The 21,058-nt window shown below is 48.1% G+C and overlaps 1 long non-coding RNA gene across 1 annotated transcript in view; it reads right to left on the reverse strand.

Annotated features, from left to right (window-relative positions):
• Positions 1 to 9,330: 9,330 nt before the first annotated feature.
• The window catches only part of LOC131672872 (uncharacterized), a 37,430-nt gene continuing 25,702 nt past the window's right edge, over positions 9,331 to 21,058 (reverse strand). Inside the window, exons 3-4 of the long non-coding RNA XR_009302665.1 lie at positions 10,144 to 10,505; positions 9,331 to 9,677 (exon numbers count right to left, since the gene is read on the reverse strand). This is a non-coding gene — a long non-coding RNA (uncharacterized LOC131672872). The remainder of the gene's footprint in view (positions 9,678 to 10,143; positions 10,506 to 21,058) is intronic.

A 21,058-nucleotide genomic window follows, 5' to 3' on the forward strand; every position in this document is an offset into this window, starting at 1 on the left:
AATCGTTAAATCAGGCAATTGAAATTTGTTTTGACTAAAATTTTGAGAAGGTTTATTATTTGAATAACGTCTACTGTTATGATATCGTTGGGGATTATAATTATTTCGTACTCTATTAAATCTACCTCGACCTCTATTAGTATAAGTATTTATTTGCCCGATTTGAGCTTGTGTATTGTTATGATTACTATGTGAATTGTATTTATTTTCAAAATTTCTTTTATTTTCTGCGAATAGAAGATCTAAATTTGTTAAAGTTTTAACAATCAAATCACTCTGGTTACAATCTATTGAAGCCAACGCAAGTTTTGCTGATTTAGGTAACTGTTGAATAATTGAATAATTTTTTTCGTAAATTGACATAGTTGGTCTAATAAAATTTGCTTTTCTCAACTGAGAATAATAAAATGATTGTAAGTTCTCATGATTTTGAGGGCTAAATTTCCCTTGCAACCACCGATTCTTAGTTTTAACTTGTACTTCTACTGTGTAAAAATTTTCCATGAAGGCAACTTTAAATTGATCATAATTCTCAAATGGATTTTGTAATTCCATCCATGCTCTAACTTTATTTTTAAGTAACATAGTAACCACGTGTAGCTTTCTCTCACATTGAATTTGTTTTAAACGGAAATATCTCTCCACTTCATCTAAAAATTCCAGAGGATTTGCACTATTTTCATCAGAAAATGACGGGACCGTTATATCAATTTGATTTACTTGTACGTTTCCGATCAATGATAGAAAGTCATTTACGAAATTTCGCTGTACGGCAACCGACTCTACCTGGATATTATTTTGTTGAGGTTGAACACTTTCTTGAACTTGGCGTAGTTGTTCTCTTGATTGTTGTAATTCTTCCTGAAGTTTGTTGCCATTATTCGTTTGCTCATTCAATTGTTGAGTGAGTCGCCGTATTTCAGCTTCTTGCCTCTCTAGATCCGCCTGATGACGTCTCGCCTCATTTCTCGGATCGTCAGGAATGACATTCATGTTGTTGTTTCGTGACCTCGTACTCGTACCAAACAAATTAGTAACGATTTTGTGTGATGTTCTTCCTGATCTCGTCACGTAAGTCGAGGACTCATTGGAATTAGCCATGCATTTTTTAATTTAGGAGTTAGGTTACCGCGTGGTCGGGCGCCAATGTAAAATTTATATAGGTTAAAAAAGACAACTTGCAAATAAAATGGCTTTTCACAGTCAGTAGAACATGAATTCCTTAAGCTCCCGAATCACACGACGAGAAGGAAAGATTATTGAAATAATAAACACAGTATTTCTTTTGGCCACAATACATTATTTTCAATAGTTAAAACTTCTTAAAACTAAATACATTCATACGTGATCACAACTACATTCATACAATATTCACATTAACATATCTGCATTCACACACTATTCACACATATTTACGTATCCGCATTTCAATTGCCAATAAATTTAATTCTTTTTCTTTGGCGTAGAGTGATGATGGTAAATTTATGATAGATTTACTATCATAATTCGTTAGAATAATTAATACAATGTAATTGAGCTCAATTCGATTAATGCTTACGTTTGTCAACAAAGTCCGCTGGTATTCGTAATACCGTTGTTATTTATTGTATCACTAACAAATTCTATGACGTAGTGAATGTTGAGGATTCCTTGAGATCAACGAATTCAAAAGCCTCGACGAAACTAGATACATAACCACCGATGTCAGTCATTGATGATTTGTTCCGTGGCGATGATTTCCAGTCTCGTTAGATCACAGAGGTGGCAATTTCGGCGTTGACCTTGCCTTGCATCCCGCTTCGGAGACGGCAGCAAGCGCGACGATATGGAGTCACGCTGGTGGGACGGCAGTTCGAACAAAAGCGAGCGAGCTATGATGTTCGTTAATTTTATTTAACTCTCGCTCATGCGCAGTGATCCGCAACGAATCTACACACGCACACACACAAATGTGAAAAGGCGCGAGGTTCAAATCGACTCGTTACAAACCGCAGCGAGGAATCCTCCTGCGCCGGGAAAACCGTTATTGCAACGTGCATGCGCCAGAGTCGATGTTGAAATTATAGGCCGAGAACGTAAAATCAATGCAGCATTAGCAGACTGCTGCTAGAAATTTGACCTTTTCTGGCACGAAGTCTTTGCGCGCACGTCAGAAAGGGACTCCCTCGAATAATTCCCGATATGGCTGTTGTTGTTCCGAGCGAATGTCTGACTGCTCGCGCGCGACCACTCGATATTATGCTAAGCGAGCATGCATTATGTAGCAAGAACCTCGTACTCGCGGGCAAACTTACGAGTAGTGCGCTGCGCTTTCGCTCAAGGTCCAAGGTAAACAATAACATTTTCGCGCTAACGTGCGTGATTCGGTTTGCCGGTCGTCTTTGCTTACGATGGACGCGATGCGATTCGCTTTACTAGTGAATTCACGTGGCAATTGAATTTTCGCGAAAGCGCGTGAACGGCTTGCGTCGCTCGAGCACAGTAGGCAGAGGACCAGTCGGCTGAACGACGGAGAATCGCTTCGAGTGGAACATCAGCTATCTTTGATTAACGAGCATATTGTGCAGCGTGAACCTACTCTCTCTCTCTCTCTCTCTCTCTCTCTCTCTCTCTCTCTCTCTCTCTCTCTCGGAAACTTGAGCAATAAGCGTTATAAAGCCGGTATTTATCAAATGAAAAGCACTTGTTTCGGTTGAACAAATACAAAGCTCTATCCCTTTATCAAAAAGCCGTGTTTTTAACCTTCTCATGCGGGCCGCCTCGAGGCTGCCGCTTGTTGTACAAGCCCACTCGGGAGAGATAACCCCGGCGGAAAAATTATGATCCGACGCGGATTGCGTGGGCGGTGAAGATCCCTCGGTCACGTAGCAGCGGCATTCGTCTACTACCCAGCCCGCGCTAGCGTCAGCCGTACCGAAATCAAGACTCATTCTTTTCCTTCTCAGCCCTGTCGTTCCGTGATTAACGCGCCCAAGGTGACGCTTTTCCGATTTAACCAACGCCAACTCGTCCCCCTTAAGCTTACTGCCTGGCTATATTTCGTTCGTCTCGGCCTTCGGGGTAGAAAAACCCACTGCCGAAAACGCCAAACCTTCTCACGTTTATCCTATCGACCGAGCAACTGCAATATTTTTGGAAATCGTCGGCGTGCGGATTCATTGATAAATATTGCTTGCATGTGAATAAAAGCCAAGTAGCTCGATTGAAGCATGACGATGCGTCGAGAAAGGGCCATTTTTTCGCTTCGTTCGTGTGGCGTTAAAAGAGAAAGCTTCGCGCGCGAGAAAATCTTCCTCGGAAATTGAGCTTTTTCGCTTCGAAGCAATTAGTTCCGTTCCACGCTTGTCAGATGCCCGTCTTATCTAATCCTTGAAGCTTCGTTGCTGAGATAGACGCAAATAATCTATGATTGCCCTTTTTTTCTCAAGTATCATAAAAGTATGTTTGGTTCTCTAGAATCAAGTCCTAGTAATAGGACCCTATGTCGTTAAAATTAAGCGCACAGCTGATAATTGCTCATTTTTATCCATGTGATGTTGTAAATAATAACATCGCTAGCAGTAAATGTGCGCCTTTAGCGAGGAAGAATATTTCTGTCAACGCACGAATATCGAAAAAACAATGAACTTTAGCGTGTAAAATCTTTAAGGTCTTACAAATTGGCTGTAAACAGCAAGTTATAACGACTTCGAGCTATTTCGGCATCCGCACTTTTTCAGCGTCAAACTAACCCCATAAAAAACGTTGTAAACACACGAAATTTAATCTATTCAAGCCCTCCCCGAGATTAATCGTTCTTTATGAGGATAAAGAAAGTCTATAAGGTCGTGGCAAGAGAAAGGAAGAAAAAAAGTTTTTTTCATCAATGAAATTCGCTGAATCAGAGCTAGAACGTTCAGCTACCTTTGTGCCTTCGCGCTCCAAGCATTAAAATTTTTATTTCCAAAGATTAAAAACTCGATTAAAAGAGCTCAACTCCCCGACTACTCCCATAAAAAGACGTAACTTTGATAAAAAACAAAGAAAAAAAAGAAGCTTTGCGCGAAAAAAAGGATGAAATTAATCAAACTGTGTTACGAGTTCGCACGCCGCAGTTTTGAAAATAGGTGATTTGGCAGTAGCTTTAGACAACTATAGCTTGTTTACCGAGATCGCACTCACACGTAGCTCCACACACACACGGTCATTAGAGTCGAAGGTGGTATTCAAGCTGACTGCGAATTCCCAGTAGCTAAGACATGAGGTAGCGTGCCAAGGGCCTGCGTGTTGATTGTCAGGAGGCTGTATATATAGGCGACGAAGCTGGCGGCGTTGGCATCCCGAGCACCCGCGGATTAATGGGCATTCCCTGGCGACGATCGCTTCATCGCTATGTATCCCCTGTGCTTTTTCAAGCACGACGTCGAGCCACTTCGCGCGCGTGCGCGCCGCCGTCGAGTTCGCCAAACAAGCCTCCGCGCAGGATCGCTTCGCGACGCGTCCTCGAGCCAAGTTTTGTTGCGGCAGGATTGAAATCCTTTCGAGAGTCATCGAGGCGTCGCGTACACGGGGACGCCAGTCAACCAACTAAACTCGCAGCGCGATGAAATAGCTTTTATTCAAATTTCTAATCGCAGCCTCGTCGAAGCGCGGAGGATTAGAGAGGCAAAGGACTGGGCGATAATTTGCCCAGGCGCATCCGCCATTACCATATGGTAATTACCCAACTTCCCAATCGGCCTGGCAGCAGCAGCAGCAGCACCAGCACCGATTGCGCGCTCTGGGAATGGAGGACTTGCTTCCGACTCTGCACTCGGGGGTGTCGCTTTCCCTGCGCCGCGCCGATATAGACGTATACAGACCGGCCGAGCCGTGCGCGCGTTGTCCTCGGCACTTGACGCTACCGCTCGTTCTACGCCAATCCCTATACTCGATCGCTATCTGTTGTTCGTTTGTTCGCCCTCCCACTCGAATCTAGGAAGTCGGTACGCGCGAGGCGACGTACGACTTGATTCGATTATCCGTCTGCTCGCACGGTTTTCGCCGATGGCCTTTCATCGGAGCAGCCTGCTCGTCGGGACGCGAACGTTCGAACCTAATTAATAATTCGAATGCCCTGCCCACGGTGCGTGGCGTAGAGTGCTGGGGCGCGCAGTACCGACAAGCCGTATCGATCGATTCTAATTGATCGAATCGACGAGCCATTACTTGCCCGAAAGAAGCGAGAAGACGAAGGTGGCAAATCAAATTACTGTACGAATGGCCCGAGTGCCGGTACATATCTCCTTAATCCCGACGAACGCAGCGCGCATATAGATGCCTTAATGCCGGACATACGAGCATCGGCTGCCGCTGCTGCTGCCGCCGCTAGCCTAAACGCGCAACAATTACGCGGAGGCCGAAAATTACGAAGGGAGCATACAACGGACGTCCGAGAGACCATATAACGAATCTAGCGCCAAACTCGTGATACAGATGTGGCCTGCTCTCTGCTGACCGCAAGTACACACAGGGGGAGACAGAGCGAGAGCAGCGATGAAGACGTTAAGGAATGGAAATCGTGACAGAGCTCGTTGGTTTGATGAAGGGCTCGTTGAGTCCGTGTAATTTATGAAATCTTAGGTGTCAGAGGAGAAATACCGAAAGGGATCGGGAGGAAAAAAGGGTGAGAGGTATGGTACAGCTTAGGGCGTTGTCGTCCGAGACAAATTGTCGAACGGCGAAGCTGCGGTCTTGCCGCTACATGTGTTCGTCGAAGTTGCCTCGCATTTAGAAAACAGGATTACAGTTTGGCTGGAGGGCTTCCTTCCTACGACCTTCCCACTCCCTCTCTGTATCTGTGTGTGTGCGTGCGTGTAGACCACCTGCGCTACTGCCGTGTTCTCTCTCTCTCTCTCTCTCTCTCTCTCTCTCTCTCTCTCTCTCTCTCACCCAGTCCTATATGTACACCAAAGGGGATAGAATATGTACACGTGTGCTAATGTGTCGAGTAAATAACAACACGCGTGCACTGTATGAGCGCAATGTTTTCGCGGCGGCGAACAAATTGTCTCGGGGACTGTATGGTGAAACGTTCAAGTTTTTACTTCTTTTTCATTATTCCGCGTTAGTTCATGCGCGCTAACGCATTTTGCGATCGCGGAAACGATTTTGATGTCGTAATGTTGGAAGGCTTCGTTACCGAATAGTTCGGAAAAACCCTAATGCAGGTTGGCTTGTGAACGGATGCATATCTCAGCAACGACAATGGCTTCCGCTCGTCTCGCGTAACTTTCTCGTGCAGTCGAATGAGCTCGACGAGGATCAGCTTGTTTCTCTCTCTCCAACTCTCTTTTGAGAGGAATTACCCACGTTCCAAGTGAATTTCATTATCCTTGACAGAGAGGGAGAGAGAGAGAGAGAGATAATTATTCCATTTTTCCAAGCGATCAAATTCACTTTTTCTTGTCGGAAGAACTGCTTGCTCAATCGCGATGGTGAACAGTCAGCTTTCAATTATTGTTATTAGACTGCTAATCTGAAGTAAATTAAATGGACATGTGATACTTCCGTTTTTTTCATTTGTCACATAACCTCGGTGAAAGAATTTCTTAAACTTTTCAGAGTCTCTCGAATGTATTTGTCAAAAGAAAGAAAAACAAAAAAAAATCTCTTTCGTTACGTGAAAGCTCGCGTAATGATAAAAACTTCTTTTGATGCGTAGCCACGGTTTGTAAATAAACCGAGAGAGATATATATAAAGAGAGTTCGGAATTTTCCTACTCTCTCATTATCCGCCAGCATCAGGATAAAAAACAAAGGCTTCCGCGGTCGTTCCAACTAAATAAATTGTACGTCGGGTTGATATTCGCTGAATCAAACTGCACAGAAAAAAAACGGACCCACACAAACTGCGCGCAGACTTTGTGAATTGAGAAAAAAAAAACTGGAGTCAGCCGTTTCCATTCATGCAGCGTTATAATGAAATAATTTACGAGAGAAAATTAACTGTTAAAACCACATGTTCCGAGGGAGAGAAAGGGAGACTGAAAGAAGCGAAACTGCACATGTAAAAACGAGCCAATTGCCACACAGGTGTTACATTCCTTTGATTTTCAGCGAATGCCCAGGAATCCATGTAATTTCCAAATTACACTAGAAAAAATAAATGTTCATAGGCGTTGTTCTTTCAAAGAATAAAATGTAATACAATAAAAGAAGAAAAAAGACGATGCATTGAGAGCTACTTATTTCTCATTTCTAAACAAGTATCGTTTGATCAGCGAGCACCTATGATAAAGAGACTAGAAAACTACAATATCCAAAAAGTTCGACGCTTGTCGGAAGTACGCGCAAAAAAAAAACAATCGTAAAAGGAAAAAAACTAATGTCGTCTCGTCACTTGGTACATAAAAAAGAGGGAGATAGAAGAAGGAGCGAGGGGCAGGGGGGAGGGGGAGGAGAAAGGGGAAAGCGCTTTGCAACGCAGTTATCTAGTAGAATCGTCGAAAAGCCGCGCGCGGCCGTGCATCTGCCTCGTAAAACGTTTTGATGCCGCGTCGCGCAGATGCACAAAGTGCAAAGCCTCGTATAACGGAAAATGTACGAGTTATTTTTGGCCTGTTCGCTAGCGAGCGGAGCTATCCGCACCAAAAACTACCTCCCTTTTCGTTGCGATAACCTTTAGCTTGTCGGCCCCCCCTGCCCCTGACCGCCGACGTTGTACGCTAGACTTTCATTACACGCTCTCGCTTTTGTGTTCCCGAAGGCAGCGCGCACGGCAGCTTTTACTTTATTACAGACCCGGCAAAAGTTCGAGCCCCGCAGTTTGCGAGCTTTAAGCGTTGCACCGCGCGACCGAGCTATTTTCATTTCTTCGTAAACGGGCCCCGCGAGAAGAAGGAAGCGATGACTATACCATGAAGCTCCAATTTTTCTTTTATTTTACCGTTAATTTTGATGCGGTTCCCGGAAACGATAGTTCTGACGCCGGAAGAAAACTCGAGATATTACGGATTAATCGGTTAAATCAATTTATTCCAATACAGCAGTTTTAATTAGCGAGAAAAATAACGGCTCGAACGTGACTCATCGAGTTGGCGGAAGGGAGTGCAAAAAATTCCGAAGATTTTCTTCTTGGACCGATCGACCGATTCGTTTATCGCCTGCCGAACGAAAAGTTCACCGAAGCTATCGAGGACGCCGGTGACTGAGTGTTGCGCTGGCTGCCCCCCCCCCTGCTCCTCAACGATACTGTATACAGCGTGCAATTACCGAGTTTCCGAAACTCGAAGACAAGTCGAGAGACAAGAGAGCGGTAAAAAAGTCGACGCTATTAAAGTTTAATTAATCAATGTTTTGCAACTCTTTCACGCGCGCCTTGCACTCTTCATCTGTGCCGATAGTTTTTTGCACTCGATGATACGGAACGAATTCGCTTATTTAATTCACGCTAGACTTGACATCTGACTTACATTTCTAGCGCTTCGACGAGATAAAAATGGACGTTCACTAACAATTCAAGTGCAAGTGCGTGACGTACGTGCGCGTTAATTCGCAAATAATTTGAAATAAAATTTGTTAGTGTTCACGGTCGTGCAAGTACCGAATGATAAATCTTTGAGAATTTCATATTTAAAATGGGCAAATGATTAGAATACGATGTGGAGGAAAATCCAAACTCGCTGTTCGCCCCCAAATCTAACTACAGGGGGAAAAAAGAGATAAGAGCCCGAGAAGGGAACGCCTCGACAGCTCGGAAATGAGAATTGGTAGGGTTCGATAATCGTAGAGAATTATCCAGGCCATCCACGATTCTCACATCGTTCGGCGACAACAGCACGACCGCGCGGATATATATCCGCGAGGCACGTTTAATGCCGTACGCATGAGCGCGAAACACGCGCGTCTCCTGGAAGAGAGAGGGAGGGGGGGGGGGGGCGATCGCGGGAGAATAGAGTTAGCGCGCGAGATCGGCAGGAGAGAGGGCACGTCTCGAATTGATTTCCGAGGGGGAGGCGCGCGGCGTAAAACCGCGCGCCGCCTGATTACTTTTCGATCCGCGGCCGTGTGTTATACGTGGATCGAATGATAGCCGCGCTCAAGCAGTTCTCTCACGTATAGCAGTTCGCTCGCTTCCGATGCTCGCACTGATAACCGTCGCCGAGGATACGCAACGAGGTGTTACGACTTTTTCCATTACGCACGCTCGGCCCCGAGCGACTTTTTAATGCGTTCCCGTCTGGCCGATCGACCGAGTGCAACGAGAAAACGCGCGAGCGCGCGCCAACTCGCCGGCCGGCCGACTGCCGAGCCTTCGGTCGGCGTCTCGGACAAACGCAGACGGAAAAACAGAGGCGATACTCACTCTCGTAGCCGACGTAAATGGGCGTCCAGGTGAGCTGCGAGTGGGCGAGAGCAAACAGCAGCGGCGCCACCGCGAGCCAAGCCAATCCCTTGTGCGCCATTTCTCACTCTTTTCGTGTAAATGTGCGGCTCCGCCGTGCGCTCAGCGCTGATTCCCACTCCGCGGGCCTCTCCGTCCCGTTTTCAATCAGCGTCCTCGTCGTCGTCCTCCGCTCAATGTCATCTTCGACTGCCGCTAACGAGGTAACTCGCGCGTCGCTTTTCAATTAAGACTTCTCTCGCTGCTCCTCCCTCCCTCTCTGACTCTCTGTCTTGTGCGCTGTTTGTCACCGCAGCGAGAGGGTCGTTCTTATCTGCAAAGTAGAAAGGGTAAATGGCTTGGATTTTGCGACCGAGGCTGGAACCTCGGTATACTTGGGTCGGGGGCTCGCGCGCCCACTGCGTTTAGCTTATCGTTCGCTAGACGGTTTCGATGATTGTACTACTGATGCGAGCCTCCCGAGTCGGCCGTTCATCGCGACGTTTGCGTTTGTTCGAGTGAAAATTAATTCTCGTCGCGTCAGAATTCTCTTTCGGTGTCGACCGATACAACGAGATACAACGGGGTGGTACTTGTAGATGGAACATTGATCCCTCGGTAAGATACTCTTCTCGTGAGTGTAATTGGTTTTCCGAGAAACTAGGCCAAATGGAGAATCTAATCAACTGGCGTCGATCGCTCTATTTTCGTTTTTAATTAACAATGAAAATCCCAATAAGCTTGCCCGCGAGCTCTCGAGCAACGAGAAGCACTTGGGGCTCGCCGAACATAAATCATACCTTGAGATGCTTAACCAGAGTTGCGGAGCATGTCTGTCGAAGTCGACGGTCCCGCACTACTTCGTCAAGGCGTTGCACAACTTGGACCGGCGTGGTAGTAGAAGGAACTCAGTTGTTTGCCGAGTCGGAACGAGCCGCGAACGACGCACCGTAAGTAGCTTAACGGCACTACACTCGCCAAACTCCTTCTCTCTTCTCACGTCTTATCGGCAACGAGGCACGCCAACTGTTCCACGCCGTGGAGGAGGCAAAAAAGCCGAGGGCGCCGATCTTGCTATCAATCCAAAAATGGCTCATCGCGCGCATTTCCGCAGACGCGAGCAGCCAGCAAAATCATTTCTTGTCCCTTGGTCGGCGCGGCTCTGAAACACAAGGACGAAACGAGATAATTAATCGAAGAGCCGTCGAGAGCGACGTCGTCTACTGTTGTCGGAAGGATCTGTCGGACCGCGACATCGGGCAATCGCGGATGATCCGCGATGAAAGCGGACGGACGAAGAGCGAGGCATCGATCGTTCTGCCGCGATCGTCAACTCGATACGACAGTTTTCCTGGACTGGAAGGCGCGCAGCTGTACGTGCGCTCATATCGTCATCCGTCCCAAGAGACGGTGACGCAGCTTGACTCGAGAGCGCTTTCCTTTCTCCGACAAACCGCAGAGCAGAGGGCGAGAGAAAGAGTAGAGCGGGAAAGAAAAGCGAAACTTGGCGTGGCGCGGAGGCTGGCGGTGGTGGGAGGCGAGCTCACTCCGTTAAGTGCCGAAGCGGAGGGAAACGGAAGGAGGAGCCTCTCTCTCCTCTCTCTCCTCCTTGTCTCGGCTTCTTACGCGCCGACAGACTTCCGCGCGGAAATAATTCATTAGAACTCGACGAGGGCGAGCGAGAGGGAGCGAACGAAGAACGAAGACGCGCGATGTCCGAACGGTCCAGACCAAATTTACCCGAAGCCGACCCTCGACTCCTCCTTTGTGCCGCTGCTGGTGGCGCTCCTGGTTATTAAAGGTGCAAGACGAGAGCGAGATAACTTGCCGGGCAAAGAAAAGACAAGGTGGAAAACTGTAACGCAATCGAGTTTTCGCCTCCGCCGGGCCGCTTCTTTTTCCTCCTCGGCTAATTTAATTAGCTCGCCGCGCCGCGCCGCGCCGCCGCTATGCAAACACGAAAATTCCGCGCAACGGACAACGAGCGTCCGCATCGCGTCGAAGCTCTTGGCGCTGTCCTTATTTCTTTTTCCGTCGCTTCCTTTCTATTCTCTTATCATCCGCCGGCGGCAGCGCGCCGCTTGCCCACTTGGCCGCGCTAATTGCATCGTGTAATTAGCGCTCTTAGGCAAGTGCACAAAAGTGCGCCGGAAAGAGAGAGAGAGAAAGAGAGAGAGAGAGGGCTTTTTCCAGATTAACTTTGCCGGCTGCTTCTATCGCTAATTTGCCGCGGTAAATGCAGAGTGCGGCCAGTCCTCGCACTTTCGTCGCTTTTTATCTGCTCCGCGCGAAAATCCATTTGCTAAAGTGACGTGTCGCGAGCTCGCGCGCGCCTACAAGCCGTAATGGTAAGTCATAGGACCGCGCAAGGCAGGCAGTAAATCATAACCGCCCGTGAACCGCTGTTCACAGGCAACTCACTCGTTTCAGCACACGTGCGCCGGCCGCGCCGTGCGCCCAAGCCCGCAACAGCATTAGAATTGCACTCGCATAGGCGAGAGCACGGCAGACTCGATCAACGTCAAGTTTGCGACAAATCACGTATACCTGTATATGCGCTGCCGCCTCTCCGAGCGAATGCCAGCTGCCAGAACTTGCTACTTGTATGCGTGTTCATAAACGCACGACGATTCCGCGCGCTCTGGGGAGGACCGTTTCCTTGGCAAACTTGAGAAATTTCCGAGCAGTCGCTCGGTCGCGCCGTCGACTCTCTGACCGTGAAACGCGTGCGCAGAATACCCGAGTCTGGGAAACGAGCCTCGAAGCCGTCGGAACCACCGCGCCCGGCTTTCCGAGGGCGAATCGTCGTTCGCGATTCCGACGCGAGAGCAGAGACGAGACTCGTCTTTCGCTTGGTCGTCGTCGGGGGCCGGTTTCCTCCTGATCACGGGTCGATCTTGCCGATGTCGTCGCGGCGCGGCCGCCCTTCCCTTCATTAATTAAGCGTCAAGGGTGCGCGGCGATCGAAAAGCCGCAGGCGCAATCGTCCCGGCCACGCCAAGATATCTTCTCTCCGGCCCTCGCTCTCTCTCTCTCTCTCTCTCTCTCCCTCTGCGGCGTGTAATTATGGTCCGCGGTAATTGAAGCGCCCGCGCGTGATTCGATTAATAACCGCGACGGCGGCCGATCGCGAGCAGCGCGAGCGAAATCGGCCGATCAATCGAGGCCCCAAGCGCGGCTCGGCCGGACGGACACTCGAGCGCGGCGCGGGCAATCGCTCGGTTCGTCGGACTGTGAAAACAACGATTTTTCCGGCGCTGGCTTTGGCACGCTCTCAAAAAAGCAGCCGCGCCGACGAGGCATATCGGCCGCTGTCCAGAGAAAACACGGCTTCCAGTCCCGCATTATTTATTCGTCTCGAGGCCTGGGCGCATCTGGGATGTTCCGAGGCCGCTTCTATACGTATATGCACGTACTTACTGTTAACGCGAGAGGTTGATCGAGCGGCAGACTTTGCGCTCACACCTATCGCTTCTCCGTACGGCCATTAAACTTTCTCCTATCGGCGTGCTATTTAGCAGCTATGTGAACCTCGCTCGTATAATGCTTCATTCTTGCAGCATTTCCATATTTTTCTGATTTTCAGTCGTCTCGCCCGGACAAGAGATAAGGACGAGCTTCGAACGATCAATTAGCTAATCATATTTGGCTCGCACGTTCCAGCCTGGCAATCAAACGCAGCGCGAGCAAGAGAGATGGCAGCGCGAGCGGTAATTACGCTCGTTGCGCTTAATCAGTCTCGAGACGACGGCCGTTTGTCGGTCGTCGGAACATTCGGCTTCTAACGAAGCTTGCGAGAGAGGGGGGAGAGCGAACGTACAGCCATAATGACGTTGGCCCGCTACCCAGCCGTGAAAACGAAATTTCCACCGGACTCCCTGACCACTTTACTCGGTCCAAGTTTTCTCCGAGGCTATTGCGGCTTGCAAGTTGCCAGCTTTTTTTCGGTTTTTCCACTGGATTTTACAGTGCTACTAACAAGCTTCACTTTTATGGATCGACAGAAAGCTGTCGGGAGTCCAATGGCGCGATCGATTGTTGCAAAGACAGCAAGAGAAGGTACATTGCAATTTTCATAATTTAGTAGCCGGTGTTGGTGGCCATTACGTGCTGCCGCCTCCCGTCTCGTACGCAAAGCGCCAGTAATAAACTAAAAGCACGTCCGACGCTTTGAGAGGAGAAGAACGAGTCACCGAGGAGACATCGAGAGCTTTCGCGCTTCCACTGGCCCTCGATCTCGTTGCCTCGAGATGCGCAAAGTCTAGACTGGTAGAGTGCAGTCACAGTTTCCCTTATTTTGCCTTTTCTCGGTGGATTCACCGATTCACCGTCGCACTGGCAAAACGCGTATTTCCGAAAAATGTCTTTCCAAGCAAATGACACTCCCATGCAGGTAAGCTCGAATTCTCGAATGGAATCCTGACCAGCCGCCGAAGGAGTTTAATCGATTTGTCGTGGCGCACTCGAGATTACTGGAGCCAATTTGCCAAGAGCCGGGGAGCGCGAAACAAGTCGCCTAAAAGTTGCAGCGAAGAGAAAGTTCGCGCGTCGTCATTTCTTCCGATCGCGCGAGGCACGCGAACGTTTTTCCTTCGGCGAGTTATTGGACGTGCCTTTAATCGGCGGAGTTGGCTTGATGATTGGATTTTCTATCTGGTGTGCTCTCCTTCTCTCGCGCGTTCAGAAATATGTCTCGAAATTGCGCAAGTTATTTGTCAGCGAAGATTTAATGAAAGTCTGCAGATGACGTTTCGCCAACTTGATAATTGCTATCCTTTCGAGAGTTTCGCTCGGTTCCGCGACTCCCGCGGATTGTTCCCGAGCAAGCCCATTCAATCTCCTTTGATGCGTTCGATGCATAAAATATTCATCTCCCAAAGTACTCAATTTCGGCGCAACTCCGCGGCGAGACGAGCAAAACATAAACAAAACAAAAACAAAACAAAAACAAGAATGAAGCAAACCGGCGAATAATCGATAGTAGGAAAACTCGGGCGCGCGAATGAGCGCAGGCGGCGCCTTTGCGAAACCGTCAAAAGAATTGGAAATGCGAGCCTTTGTGTACGCAAATTAATACGCATCTTGGCCGGGGCCCGAGAGGCGGCGCGGGGCGTGGCGTTGCAGTCGCGGTGAAAAACGGCCGAGGTAACAAAGCGTCGCAGTCGCGAATCGATCGAGAGCCGTTATTAATCACGCCTCGCGCCAGATGACTTTGCTCTCGCTCTGTCTCTTTTCCGCGCCGCTCGTCGCGCGCTTTTTAGCCTCGCGCGCCGATTTTTCGCGCTCTCCTTTCTTCCCGCCGTTCGCGCTCGCGTGAAAAACTCGCCAGTTTTTTGCCGCGCGGCCTGACGCGACGCTGTTGCGACAAATAGGCGCGCGGAAAATCCGCTGCCCGTAGGCTTGCGGACCGCTGGAAACGACATTTTTTCTTTCTCTCCCCGTGCGTTTTTGCGAATCGACATAGAAAGCTCGTACGTTCGAGCTGCATTCTCGCGACACATCTCACACGAACAATGTCGAATTTCCGGCGACTCGATCAAGATAGCGAGATCGGTGAAAACTTGCCCTTGTAAATTTGTGGGCTTGCGCGGGGCCGAGTTTGTATCGAGGCTATAATGCGACGCGCCACGGAAGCTTCGCAGCGGAGCTTATCCGCAGGACGGTCTAGATCCTGGCCATCCGTAGCGGCTTTGACGTTAATCGAACGGGCATACGGACCTACAGTTTAGCCCTCGGGACTCGATCGTTCGCACCGGTCACCGCCGACCACGGAGGCGTTAATCGTTTGTTGTCTACGCTGCCAATAGACTCGTCCATGTATTGCGGGCCGCTGGCCCGGCACAAAGAACCAAGCAGGAAGAGGAATGATAAAATTACGGCAGTTGCCAAAAAAGAGGTTCCACTTTGATTTGGCGCGCGAAACAGGACGAGCGCATTAAAGCGCGATGCTCGCTCGACCATTACACCATTTCGCTGGCGAGCAAATGGACGGATTCTCATGTTAGCTACGGAGCTGTTTACGAGCCCGCGCGGATTTCACATACGCGTACGCTGCGCATAAAGGGAGAGAGAGCCTCCGATGACCGTCGACGTCTTTACGCTCACAATTATTCCATCGGCTCGCGATACGGTGGCCGCTCCCTCCGAGGTTTGTGAGCTACGCTCGCCGAGCGTAATATGCATTATTGCGGAATATTCTTTTAGCCGCGTTCAAGAAGATCGTGCGTCAGGATAGCCAAGCGCGAACCAACGTAATCCATGGTTTACGCGGCAGGCGCAACGCTTTCATTTTTTTATTGGCTAATTTCTTACACAAGAATTGCAATTGTATGCAAGCTTTTCCGTTTTCTTGTCGATGTACCAGCTGACTCAACAAGTCTCTAACCCCAAAAGTATGATCGAACAAAACGTCAATGAACAATATTTTACAATATTTTACAGAAACGATAAAAAAATCTGTCTATTAGACAATGTACGGTATGGTCACTCGGCCCCTTTTGGCTGTAGCAAACCCTTACACGGTATAGAATTCAGATTTTTCCAAAACGCGTGTCCGTGTTCTCACTGCATCGTGCAAACCGACGTCTCGCAAGCACTAATAGTCCTTTTTCACCAATAATGCGAATAGTGCGATCCCGTAATCCCCTGCTCATTACAAGGTAAAGCAGTAGAGTAGCAAGAAGGCAGAGCGCGGTCTCAATCGCTAGGGTCCGTTAGGAAAACACGTTGCCGGGGAGGAAGGAAAAAAGCTTCTCGCAGATGCGGAAAACACACGTGCCCGAGAGAGATTAGCTTCATCCGGATGGTATGGCTCGTGATGCGCGGATGTCATGTGAGGATTATCGGATTTGAGCGGCGGACCTCTTTTCCTGTTGAAGAAACGGCCGAGTCGACCTACGGATTAATGAATTATTTCGAGGCCGAGTACGTGAAAGTTCAGCCAGTTCGCGAAGCACTGCTTGCTCTGGGGATGATACGTGAGGATTTTCGAATTTTAAGAGATGCTCTGCCGTGCTTAGCCGCTACGATGGAAACGTGGCAACAATTATCGTTGAAAGCTTTTTCTTTCTTGTTACGAAGGAAAACAGTGCTCCGCGTGATCTAACACCCACTAAATAGCCTATGCGGCGCCACATTCAGTCTCATGTGAAATATCTTAAGGCGTTACTAACTGACAGTTGCGAAAGTTTGATCGTTTTATTTATCGGATTTGCGAGCGTCCGAGGGGTATGATCCGAAGATACGAAGACTAACAGAGCTCCGAGGCGAAGATGAAACAACTACCGTACGTCATTCGGCACACTCATCGCCAGCGGCCTCTTGGCGAAGCGTGTGCGTCCACTTTTGGCCTGGAAAAACAAAACTCGCGCGCGCAGGACAGGGGCAAAGTGGAAAACTTTGGTCCGGCCACGAAGAAGGGAATCCCAGAATCGAAGCGAAGCAAAGAGAGAGCTCGCGCGCGGTCTAATCGAATTCCGGCCAGCGGCCGCGGAAATTGGAAAATCTCGCACTCGCGCAAGCCTCCTGCGCTTTATTCGCGCCATTTGTCTTGCACTGCCGTGGCTTTTGTTTTCGCATGCTTGCCTGTGCTTTCTTTTTCACGGCTCGTCCCTCGTCCCCCGTACTTTTTTCGAGGACTAGTCCAGCTGTGTTTATTGAGCAGCTGGGATTTATCTGGACTTGTGCTTTGTTCCGGGCGACGCTCGCTATTGTCTGTATTTTATGAATTTCGAAGAGCTGCATTCTGAATATGCCATACGATTCTGTATTGAAGCGCGACGCGACACATTTATCTGAACTTATAATCGATGAAAAAATTTATAATAAATGAAACATAAAGAAACGCCCAACACAAGGATCTGCGAGTCACGGAACACAATGAATTACGTATAATACATTTTATTGATCGATAAAATGAAGGACAATGGACTACATTGTATGAAACTGGCTATAGAAACGCGATGCTTTAGCCACGTTTAGTTTCTACAGAACAGAAATGAAAATTTTTCACTAAACGGATGAGAAAACAGAATAACATAAGACTGCACTGAAACTCCAGGTAATAAAGTAATCAAGTCTACAAAGAGGATTAGACAAGTCTGGCTTTAAATGCTCTCGAAATCATTCGTAATTACGGCTTTAAAATCAACGCAATTTTCCGCAGGAAGCTACGTCAAAGGCGACGGAAGCTTTGCGGTGACAGAACTCACAAACTGCGAAGAACGAGATGAAAAAGCAGAAGAAGCGGCAGTTTGCGTTAATAAACGAAGCGTGACGGGTTAAAGCAAGAGGCTCTTGAAAACTTGAGCTTAAGGCTCGAAGCAATGCGAATGAGAGAAAAATGAGAGTGAGACTCCTTAGAAAGGAAAGAGCAGGGAAGCGTTGCAAGGATTTAGAAAATGCTCTTGTCGAGAACTTTACTGAATTTCAGCTGCAGCCCGTGCGGCGATGCGACTGCCGCACTTATTCGCTTAAGGTTGCTTCGTAGCCAAATGTCGGTCGATAAACCAAACTTCTTTTCATATCACCAAAAGACTCTTTGACTTCTCGACAATCCATGCAGAAAAAACGTGAAATTTTTTCTTTTCTTTATAAAGGCTTCAATTAGATTATGAAAGTGTGAACAGCAATTCACAAGAATGACTCCACGAGGTAACTGGCATAATATTACGCCAATTATAATTTTTACAAATTATCGATGCAACGGGTAAATACAATTATCTTATATTTATACTACTCGACGAAATGGAAATATAAAAGCTACGCGAATGGCCAGCAGTAAAACTGTAGTCAATGAGAGAGAAGAAAGTAATAAGAAAAATAAAGGAGCCTAGAACTTGAAGGCGAGCAAGGCAGTTTGCACTTTTGAACAAACTAATTTGCGAACAGCGATTCGATTGACTCCGGCCGAGCCAACTTACCACTTTCAGGAGCCCATTGTCTTCCTCTCGCGACCTCAGCAATTGCAATTACAAAGTCTCTTCCTCGCTCTCTTTTTTTTATTATCTGTCTAATTGCAGTTATTTCTGCAGTTGAACGGCAGACCTTATAAAATCGATTTTGCAAGCATATTGCCATTTCTATATCGACGAAGTAGCTTTTTCAACGATACCGAAAAAAGGGTCTCCAAATCCACTGTTGTGACAAGTGCCGTATAGATAAAAATACAGTCGATATCTCGATGTAGGCTGAAAAAAAAAACTTTTAGCCCCAAAAGTTGCTCGAACCGGCTAAAAAAATTGCTTCTTTTTGAATACGCTTTTCAACATTTAAAAAGACTTTATTCGCGAGAAAAATATGAAATCGTGAAAATTTTGCAATCGAGGATTTATCGTGGAGGAGCATCGATTTTTCGCCGAGAGCAAGCGAACTGACAAGTGGTTCGGCAGCCGAAACGAGAGCAGAATCGTCGAGGAGATATCCGCGGGCAGCCGCGCAAACAGTAAATCTGAAAAGACCAGCTGAACGTCGATAGCCGCAAGATTCGACGAGGCCCAGAGAACGGCCGAGAGCGAAACAGAATTGCCGACGCTTCGCGATAGATAGATCGGCTGCAGGACTGATTTACCGCCTCGGCTTGTGTTTTACAATGCAACGTACTCCGAGATAATGCTCAGCGGCGTATTTCTCAGTGACCACCGGGCGTAAGATAATTGCGGGAACGGCGGGAACGTGTGCACGGCCTTATCGCGCATTTTGCGGGTTGGTTTTGCGAGGACCGACGCGCGCGATCTCATTTTGCCCATAAAAATTCGACGTGGCCCTCGAGCGCTGATTGCCGAGTCGCGCGAACGCCAACATAAACTGGCAAACAAAGCAGGAAAAGTCCGGCGCAAACATTGAAAGGACGCCAAACTAAAGAGCGAACGTGGGAAAAGGACAGCTCGGTCGGGGGAATCGCGTGTGTCGCATGGAAATTGGAAGCGCGGCCGCTAGCTGCGCCGCCTGGCACTTGGATCGGCCAGAGCACGAGAAACGAATTCGCAAACACAAGGCTGTAAACCGAGTGCTCGGGCTTCGTTATCGCTCAATTACACGCCGGCGCCAGCCCAGTTCTTTCCGCGCCGCCTGGGCCCTGGCTCGACCGAGTTCGCAGTTGCAGCTCCGCAAGCGGACAATGTTCTAAGCCCTCAATTGGAGGGAAATAAACCAGTGCTACTGCGGAGTGCCCTCGGTGCATCCAATGAGATCATTCAGCGCAGGCTTTCAACCTGTTCTTCGACGCTCGACTGTCGCTTTAGCCGTCACCCCGAAATTGACCGTCAAATCGAAAGAGCCTTCCCGGAGGAAAGCGCAGACGAACAATTACGAATGAACTAGGCACGCAGTGCTGGGGTGCAAGGTGTGCTCGCGAAAACGAGAAGCCTGAAATGAGATTCGCTTGTTTGTCGCAGGTATTAATTTCGTTTCGTTTCGCAAGAGAGCCAATTCGCGCGCGTTAATCGCGAAGCGCGCAACTGGGTCAAAGCATTCCTTGTTTGATTTTTCCTCCTTCCCTCATCGGCAATTTTGGCGCGCGATATCGAACAAAGTAAATAAAAGCGAACGCGATTGGCCTTTTTCCCGGCGAGAGGCATCGTCGGCTAAAATTTATGTGCGCTCCGCGGAAGAAATAATTACCGCAGGTGATGGGGCACATGTGTGCTTTTTTCAAGAGGGAGAAATGCGCGCGTTCGGATTACTATTATTTTCACGCGAATGCGCCAGTGAATCATTGACCGGATTGAATATTTCAGCGTCGCACCCCCGCGCACGAACGTGACCTGCGTGATTACGAGTTGTGTTTTATTTTTTTTTGTTTTATAAAGCATACGCATCGGATATTTACGCGGGGAGAGAGGGGGAACTCGATTTTCCGTTGATATCTTTGTCAGCAGATATCTCGCAAATAAACGAATACTTTTTTTGCTCGTTCGCCAAAGCGCAACTTGCGTCGGATTTTACAGTTATTTGTATGCACTTTTCGCAGGTTTTCGCCGATTGGCAATTGTACAAGTTATTCATACCAGGTAATAAAGTACGCGCAACAATAACTCTTTGCAAATGTGTTATTGATAATTGATACGCGAAATACCGTTAGCTTTTCATTAAAAGTTTATTCGCACGTTGCATGACACAAAGAGTGATATAACCATAAAAATGGAAATAAAGGGCTAGGTGCACGCCGACAAAACACAACAATAATAGCCAACCCTACCGTTGACAATAAAAATTTAAAGGAGTTGCGCTGTCGACATTCATTACATACCGTGAAAATATGAAGAGCCAAGGGACGAGGAATAAAACAAGAGTGAAGGAAATTAGCCGGCAACGCGAATGCCCGCGCCTATAAAGGCTTGAATGAAGCCCATGGGTGAATTAGAGCCGGATATTAACATTAGCTCGGTCGCTGCTGCGCTATGTGCGCTCAGTCTCGAAAATGACGCTGCTGCTCCCCAAATGAGACGTGCAAATTAGATGAGGATTTCGCCGGACAACCTGGAATTTACCGATGCGCTTTGCATCTCTACATCATTGAAAGTTTGCTTTTTGTATTTGGCATTTGCAACCTTTCGCACGAAATCCCGCGCCTGTTTACCGTCAAAGTAGAGCCACGTCCGACGGGAAAAACATTTGCGCACGGCGGCGGCGGCGGTAGCGGCATAAAACCAGTTGACATTCCAGAGTAATAAACATTCAGTGCAACATAAAAATTTGCTCATAAATACATCGGAG

This window comes from Phymastichus coffea, unplaced genomic scaffold (assembly GCF_024137745.1).
Source record: "Phymastichus coffea isolate CEN01 unplaced genomic scaffold, Cenicafe_Pcof_1.1 PCOF00161, whole genome shotgun sequence".
Lineage (NCBI taxonomy): Eukaryota > Metazoa > Arthropoda > Insecta > Hymenoptera > Eulophidae > Phymastichus > Phymastichus coffea.